The sequence below is a fragment of the Girardinichthys multiradiatus genome, chromosome 8 (assembly GCF_021462225.1).
Source record: "Girardinichthys multiradiatus isolate DD_20200921_A chromosome 8, DD_fGirMul_XY1, whole genome shotgun sequence".
In the NCBI taxonomy this organism is placed as follows: domain Eukaryota; kingdom Metazoa; phylum Chordata; class Actinopteri; order Cyprinodontiformes; family Goodeidae; genus Girardinichthys; species Girardinichthys multiradiatus.
The window spans coordinates 13,054,826-13,062,998 of NC_061801.1; the positions used below are offsets into that span (position 1 = coordinate 13,054,826).

The 8,173-nt window shown below is 41.0% G+C and overlaps 1 long non-coding RNA gene across 1 annotated transcript; it reads right to left on the minus strand.

The window, feature by feature from the left end:
- Positions 1–4,675: 4,675 nt before the first annotated feature.
- Positions 4,676–6,746, minus strand: LOC124873082. The gene is made up of 3 exons (XR_007039433.1): positions 5,974–6,746; positions 5,768–5,850; positions 4,676–5,323 (listed from the first exon to the last, which is right to left on the minus strand). It is a non-coding gene; the product is annotated as an uncharacterized LOC124873082 (long non-coding RNA).
- Positions 6,747–8,173: the final 1,427 nt, after the last annotated feature.

Consider the following 8,173-nt stretch of genomic DNA (forward strand, 5'->3'; position numbering starts at 1 on the left):
AGATTTCATTAGGAGACCTTTTTCAATGAATGGTGAGTTGCTCAGCTTTGTTTGTTTTCTCATTAAGCTCTGTCAGCCCACCGTTAATTCACTTTCCCTGCAGAGTGCAATGATAAAACCAACTGTTACAATTTAACCAATAAAACTGGTCTAGCATACATTTTATTTGGGGACATTTTTGAATAAAAAACTGACTGTTTCTTATGTTGCCATATATGCTGTTGTGGAAAAAACATGTGCCACTTGAGTTTGAACGTGAGGAAGTAAAGGGCGTTTTTTGGAACATCAAGTCCTATCATGGCTTTGAAGTATGTGTGTCACTTATGATGCACTCCTGTTTTGAAAACTGCATGTTCTTCTTTCTAGTAAGTATGACCATAGCATTGGCTTAGTCCCTCAACCAGATAAAACTTCATACAAACCTGAATTCTTGATCTGATGCAGAAACTGTCTCAACCTGGAGTCTTTTCAACGTTCTTAGCTTTTACTACGTTTCTATATTCATTGTTGTATACCTGCTGGGACAACAACTTTCAAGTGGCAAACCAGGATGTTGGTCCCAGTCTTCAAGAAAAAAAGCTGAAGAATGAGTTTTACCTAGCAAGGGATCACTGTTCTAGAGTTTTGGAAATGAGGTTTGGATGGACCTGGGAATCAGTGGGACCTTTGTGGTTTTCAACCTCTGTGGTTCAGTGGACAAAATCTATCCTTGCGAAACTGGATATGGGGTAATGGTGGTTGGTTGTCCTGTCCATATGCGTCTTTTGGAGACTCCCAAAGTATTTGTGGAATGTGCTGTGGGAGTACAGGATGCCAGGGATGCTTTGAGGGCAATCTAATCCTTGTATAACCTAAGTAAGAGCTGTGTTTGCAACATCAGCGCAGAGTCAAGTTTGTTCCCAGTGTTGGACTCCACCAGTGCTGCCCCTTGTCTCTGATCCTATTTGTGTTTTTCACAGAGAGAATCACAATGTAATTGTGGAGAACAAATGTCTGGTTTCTTAGGGTCTCATCTTCGTTTTTGCAGATAATGTGGTTCTGGTCTATGTTCCCACCCTCACTTATGGTCACTTATGGAAAAAACCTTAAGAAAGACATCCAAGATAAAGCGGATAAAAAGAGCTTCCTACATAGGGTAACAGGGCTTAGCCTTGAGGGCAACACACATTGGTGGAGTCAGACAGATATCCAAAAATACACCCCTATTGATCCTCTTGGCACCTGTTCTACCCGCAATCTCATTATTATAAGAAAAATGGCAAAAGGGATATTGCCTTGCAATCGATATCTCAAAAAATTGGCTATTTTGGTGAGAAATCTGATTCAAGTGACAATATAAAGAAGGAATGCTAAGCTAATATTTTAAAGCTGTGAAAAAGACTTCCACAGAACATTTTATGATATTGTGAATACATTTTGGTGAAGTAAATAATTCATTTGTTTATTATTGTAGGCTACGCCACCTGCTGGCATAAATGTATAACTGCATTTAGCCAAAATCTATAGATCTGTTCTGACACTTCCAATGCATGTAAAAGGCATGATTTAAAATGTGTTCAATGGCCTAGAAAAGCCCACAGAATGAGCTGGAGAGTTTAACTGGGGAAACGGATAACTGGGTTTTCCTTTCTGGACCTGTTACCCTGATCTTTGATAGGTGGAAAACAATTCATGGAAGGATTATGGATGTATTTATTTACAATACAACCCATATAAACATATCAGCCTGACCTTTTGATGTCTAATATTTATTACCCTCCAATATATATTTTTATTGTATGGCATTGTGCCAGTTTCAGCCATATAGCATCTTGACCTACCTCTCAGAGCCCAGTGACAAAAACAAATCTCATCAGTGTGAAATGTTGCCATGGTTTCAACTAAGTTAGGACCTCTGGATAATTTTAACAAGGTCCGTAGTGGTTTTTACAGCCCGCCCCTCTGCACTATTCTGCTATTCTGTGGCTCCCGTTCACGTTCGCATTGGGCTCCATCACGTCTGCCGGTCTTTCTCACACGATCCCATTGCTATTGCGTGCAGAAGCTGCGCTGAGAGCACAGCATTTTCACTCCACTATATTCCGCATGAGTAGGCTTTGGCCCAGCAGAGTGATAAAGGGAGGAGAGAAGGGCAGGGAGAGTGACGGGGTTATGGTGTGGATTGATGGTGGATGGTGAGACATGGAACAAAGGTCGTGTAACTAGGTGGGTATTAGGAAAACAAACAGACGATTTAAAGATGTGAGGTTCTAATGAATGATGAGTATGAGGATAAGAAATGAGATGTGAGGGAGGGAAGAATGGAAATCCTGATGCATTATTCAGTTCATACCAACACAGACGGCATAGATAGCTCTGTCTCCTCACTCTGACACACTCATCGACTGAATGAAGAAAGACACAGGCCCTGAAAGCACAGACAAAACAGTAAAGGTCCTTTGTCACTCTGCTTCTAATGCAGTCCTAATCTTAGTCATCTATGCAAAAATAAATCCTAACACAGACAGCGTTTTTAAAAGCCTGAATTAACTAATATTGTTTACCCTTAACGCCATGGTGTATGTGACACTGGAGGAGAACTACACTTTACTGCCACAAGTCTTTTACACATGGGCTTTAATAACACCCCATTCTTAATACAAAAGCTTTATATGGCATCGGCCCAGCCTTTACTGATAAATCTTCATGTCTTCTGGGTAGGCTGTCTGCAAAGGTAAGAAGTGTGTTTATGGGAATTTTTGACCATTTTACCAAGAAAACATTTGTGAGGTCAGACATTGATGTTGGGCGAGATGACCAGGCTCACAGTCTCTGCTCGAATTTATCTCAAAACTGGTAGTTCATGCGAAGTTCCTCAACACCAAACTTGCTCATTCATGTTCTTAAAGACCTTGCTTCGTGTGCCAGTGCACAGTCTTAGTAGAACAGAGTCCAGTTGCTCCATGCCTTACTCCACTTCATCTTTTCACATTGCCCTTAGTTATGTAAGACTAGAATGCCTCTGCTCATTTATTGAAACCCATTTCATTAAGCTCTCTACACACTGTTCCTCAGATCATCTGAAGGTCACATGAAGTTTGGAGGTCTGTAGAGGTTGGCTCTACAGAAATTTGGCAACCTGTGTTCACTATAAGCCTCAGCATCTGGTGACTCCACTCTGTCCACCACTTGATGTCATATAATGCTGGTTTTGGGTTGAACCAAGGTGCAGAGTAGAGTGAGGGAGCTGCATGGTGAGTAGAGTGTTTCAATAAATAATAATAAACAAGACTTACACAAGTGCAGGACACGGAACATGGGCAGGGAAGATTTAGAGGATAGCTTTCAGGAGGAACCAGTGGGGAACAATAACAATCAGGGTGTAAAATTACTGAGGGAGAGTGGAGAATGGACCAATGAACCAAGGGAGCAAAGGGGAATCAAGAACAGCTGGTGGAAGAGAGACTGAAGGCAACTGAGGGAGAGTGACTGATTAACACAGATGAGCAGGGAGTGCAGGGAGGTAACAGAAAGCATCTAAGTGAACAGAAACAAGTAAACAATGAGACTACCAAAATAAAATGAACAGCGGGAAACAGATCTATACAAACTAAAACAAATGACATAGGAATCCAGGAAAAAACAAAAACCTAAACACCAGAATGAACATGAATTAACTGAAATAAAGCAAGTGAAGAACATGACAGTGCAGGGAAAGTAAACAGTACTCAAACTCACAACCCCAAACACAGGAAGATTATGACACTTGAACTTGTTGTAAAACCACTAATAGTTGACTATGAAATATTTGGTAGTGAGAACATTTCTCGACTAGACATATTACACCGGTGATAGTCTTTCAAAGTACCATGCTGGGATTAACTGAGCTTCTGGGAGGGAACCATTTTTCACAAATGCTTGTGAAAATAGTCTGCATGCTTAGGTGCTGAATTTTACACATCAGTGGCCAGGGAAGTGATTGGAACACCTGAATGCAATGATTTGGGATAAATGAATGCTTTTGACAAGATAGTGTATCTTGCTTTTCAAAGTGCTGATATATAATTTTTAATACATTAGATGCTTGTTATAAACAGTTCAGTTTGAAGGATCACAGTCATTTCATGTGTGTAGGCAAGGACAACATTGATCAGTGAGGCAGTCAGAAGGTCCATGATAAATCTGGAGGAGCAACAGAGATCCACAGCTCAGGTAGAAGAATCTGTTGACAGGACAGCTGTTGGTTCTGCTGACCTTTGTGAAAGAGAGTCAGGAAAAAAGTAATTGTTGAAAAAAAAAACATTGCAAGTCTACTTTGCAGTTTGCCACAAGCCATGTAGGAGACATAACATACATGTAAAAGAATGTGCTCAGATTAGACCAAAACCTTTTGGCCTACATACAAAACACCCTGAACTCACCATATTCACAGTGTAACATGGTACAGGCAGCATCATGCTGTGGGGACAGGGAGACTGATCAAGGTTGATGGGAAGACAGATGGAACTAAATACAGGCCAGTCCTGAAAGAAAATCTTTCAGTCTGAAAAAGTCTCCAGAGCAGGGGAAATATTAGAATGGCCCAGCCAATGTCCAGAGCAAAATCTAATTGACAATCTGTGGCAAAATTTGTGTTCACAGATGCTCTCTATTCTGTCTGCACTTGAATTATTTTTGCGAAGAAGAATGAGCAGAACATTATGTTTCTAGATGTATACCCCAAAAGAATTGCAGCTGTAATTGCATCAAGGGTGGTTCTACCACATATTGATTTAAAGGGTGCTGAATACAAATGTGGATCAACATTTTCTACACAACAGATGTTATATGTGGTATATTGTGGCCAAAGTGGTTGAAGAAGGGCAGCAGACTGATGTTCTCCAGTGTAGCAGGTGGTTTATTTACAAAAAGAGCAACCACAAATATGTACAAAAATGACTTAAACTTGAAAGTGACAAAATAAACATAACTATACTCAAACCAACCAAACTTAACGTCACGTGCACACAGCTACACTGACCTGGTCCTCCCTCCTTAACTTCTTTCCTGATCTGCTTAAATACCTTCATGCCCTTCCAAACACAATTAACTGAAATGGAATCTTCCATCTTACAGGTATATTCCAACATGAGAAATAATGTCAAATCACTGAGCTAACAACCCTGTGTTTACGGTTTAACAATTATATCCTAACTCTAACACTTCAAAACTAATAAACAAAACCCCAAAGTTAACTTAACACTTTAACAGTTTCTTCTCCCCTCTTCACCTGGTACCTCCTGTGACATCACTTCCCTGAAACCTCCAAATACAGGAGGTTAGGCCGCACCTCCTCCTTTAGTTCCTTGAACACAGGTAAGTGGTAAAATCACTAGCTGGAATTAGGCAAATGGAGTTCATCCATTTTTCCACATTATATAAAAAACTAAGTCACAATAAAGTGCTTTTAAGTTTTTGGTGTTTACAAAATGTGAAACGTTTAGGGAGTGTGTACTTTTGCGAGACATGTTAACATGAGCTCACAGAATAATAGGTTAGGTATTAAGTGTTTATCCTTAATTGTGTACCATTCCTACTGATGGTTCAGTTTCTAACTTCCAAAGGAGTGTCACAAACTTGACATGTGGTCACCCTTTAGAGTGTTGTGTTAATATAAAAAAATAATGAATGACACAGTTACCAAACATAAATTAATGGTCTGCATTACTTTCATTTGAAACACATAGTACAATGTGATAAATTATATTTACTGAATAAATAAATTAGCAAAGAAAGAGGTGGAATTTACCTTTGTTCTGATATTTCCATTTTTGACAACTTTTTTCCAGCTTGTCTTGTCTAAAGGACACAGCTGGATGACGTTTAACGAATCTGGAGAGAAGAAATGCATGTATTTTCTTTCTTTTTTTAAATGAGTATTTAAAGAGTGATGTTTTATCAGGTTTTCAGTCATTTCCTTTTGAGGGTGTTCAGGGGCCTGAAAACTATCATTACCTTAAATGAGTCACTGCCAGAATGAGTAATGCATGTGTCAAACATGACTGGGGCTTGTGCTGTACACTCCACCATTAATGTTCTGGTTGGAGATATAAGACCTACTGTCATTTCACGGAGCTGAGCACAGGTTTGTGTTGTGTGTGCAGTTTTTTCTATCTCACCTCTTCCTGCAGGGTCCTACAGGCAGGTCCAATCACACTGCTGAGACTCATCAGGGATAATCAGTGAAAGAGCTCTTAAGCAGCAGGAAACCTGAAGGAGGTGTCAGATTGTTAACTCACCTGAGTGGTAATCAGACCAGCAGGTGTAGTTCTGTTTCTCTTGTTTTTCCTGACCTAGTCCCTTACCTGAGTTTTTTTGTCCTCCTCTCTCCCAGAGTGAATTTCTACCTGGAGAAACAGACCCGGATTTTTCCCAGCCTATGGTCCTTGTCCAAATTCTTGTTTTGTTGAAAGTACTTCACTGTGCTTGCCCGACTGAGAGCCTCCTTTAACTTCCTGGAGCCTGCATACTAAGAATCATACTTACCTCTTCTCCTGTGAACCAGTCTGAAATCCTCCTTCTTGTCCATCCTCCAACTCCTCACACTGGCACCTGGATAATGTACAAAGAGGACCTCAATTATTGCATTACAGCCTCCCTGTCAACCTCAGACTTTGTGGCATGACTCGCCTTCCCTCCTGGAAACTCCACCTCTACCTAACAGTAAGAAGAATCCTCATCCTGTTAATAATCTGTCTCACTCAGTGAACCAACCACCTGAAATCGGACCTCTTGACGCCCATGCTGTTTTCTCCTGTTTGTCAATAAACCTGTTAAGTCTGAATTCTGCCTCTGTAATTGTTTCCTGCACCAGAGTCACCTGGTAATCTGTCATGACACCTACAGTTATGTAGGGCCCTATGATTTCTGCGATGCGGAAAACGTGAACAAAATCGTGGAATTTAACCAAATGAAATCCATTACAGTGGTGTAGAGAGAGCTGAGCCGAAAAGTGAAGCTCTTGATTTACCGGTCGGTCTATGTTCCTGACCTCACCTATGGTCATGACCGAAAGAACAAGATACCGGATACAAGCGGCTGAAATGAGCTTCCTCCATAGGGTGGCACTCCCTTAGAGATAGGATGAGGAGCTCGGCCATCCGGGAGGGGCTCGGAGTAGAGCCGCTGCTCCTCCACATCGAGAGGAGCCAGTTGAGGTGGCTTGGGCATCTATACCGGATGCCTCCTGGACAACTTCCTCGGGAGGTGTTCCTGGCACGTCCCACCGAGAGGAGGCCCAGGGTACGACCCAGGACATGCTGGAGGGACTATGTCTCTCGGCTGGCCTGGGAACGTCTTGGGCTCCCCCTGAAGGAGCTGGAGGAGGTGTCTGGAGAGAGGGACGTCTGGGTGACTGCTGAGTCTGCTGCCCCGGTCCCGGATAAGCGGAAGATGACGAGAACGAGAAATCCATTACAAAACATGGAATCTTCCAAAATTGACTAATCTCAGCAAGTGGGGAAAGCTATGTAATTTCTTAAGTATTTTGGCTGCTGCAGCCTCCTGTACCTGTGTTTATTAGGGAGTTGGATTGGCTCTCCTCTCCACATGGGAAAAAAAAAATGGTTAGCCATAGCGAACAGGCCAGATGACGTCCACCAAAAATGTAAAAACCTGTCTGGCACTGCCAGAATCTTATGAGCTAATTACTAAAAGACTGAAAGTCATAAGCTTTAATGGAGTTGTCTGTGACAGAAGAAATAAGAATGATCATTGGTTCTATTCATTATGCAAGTGCACACGAGAGTTACGGTTTGCTGATATGTTTCTCTGCATTTAATTTACAAAAGGCAGGATTTTTTTAATGTGAAATACCTGGGATTCTTTGTTTTGCACATGAAGAATGATTTTTCTTCTTTAAAAAGTGACAGGTAAATACTTAAATAGATATATCGGTGAAAGTTGAATAACAATTAATATGGTATTCTTTGGTTATTGAATTGGTGATTTTTTATTGCACTCCCTACTTACATACAAATAACATTGTTAAAAAATTTGGCTAAGATGGAAAAGCGGAAAAGTTGATTTTTAGAGAAAATAAAATGTGCTCCAAGGTTAGAACTTCAGTTGCAGTAAAGATGGCTTTATCAAATCCACGACTAGCTAGCAAGCACCAGCATTGTCTTCTAATGTAAATTGTGCCAAAGAATTGTGC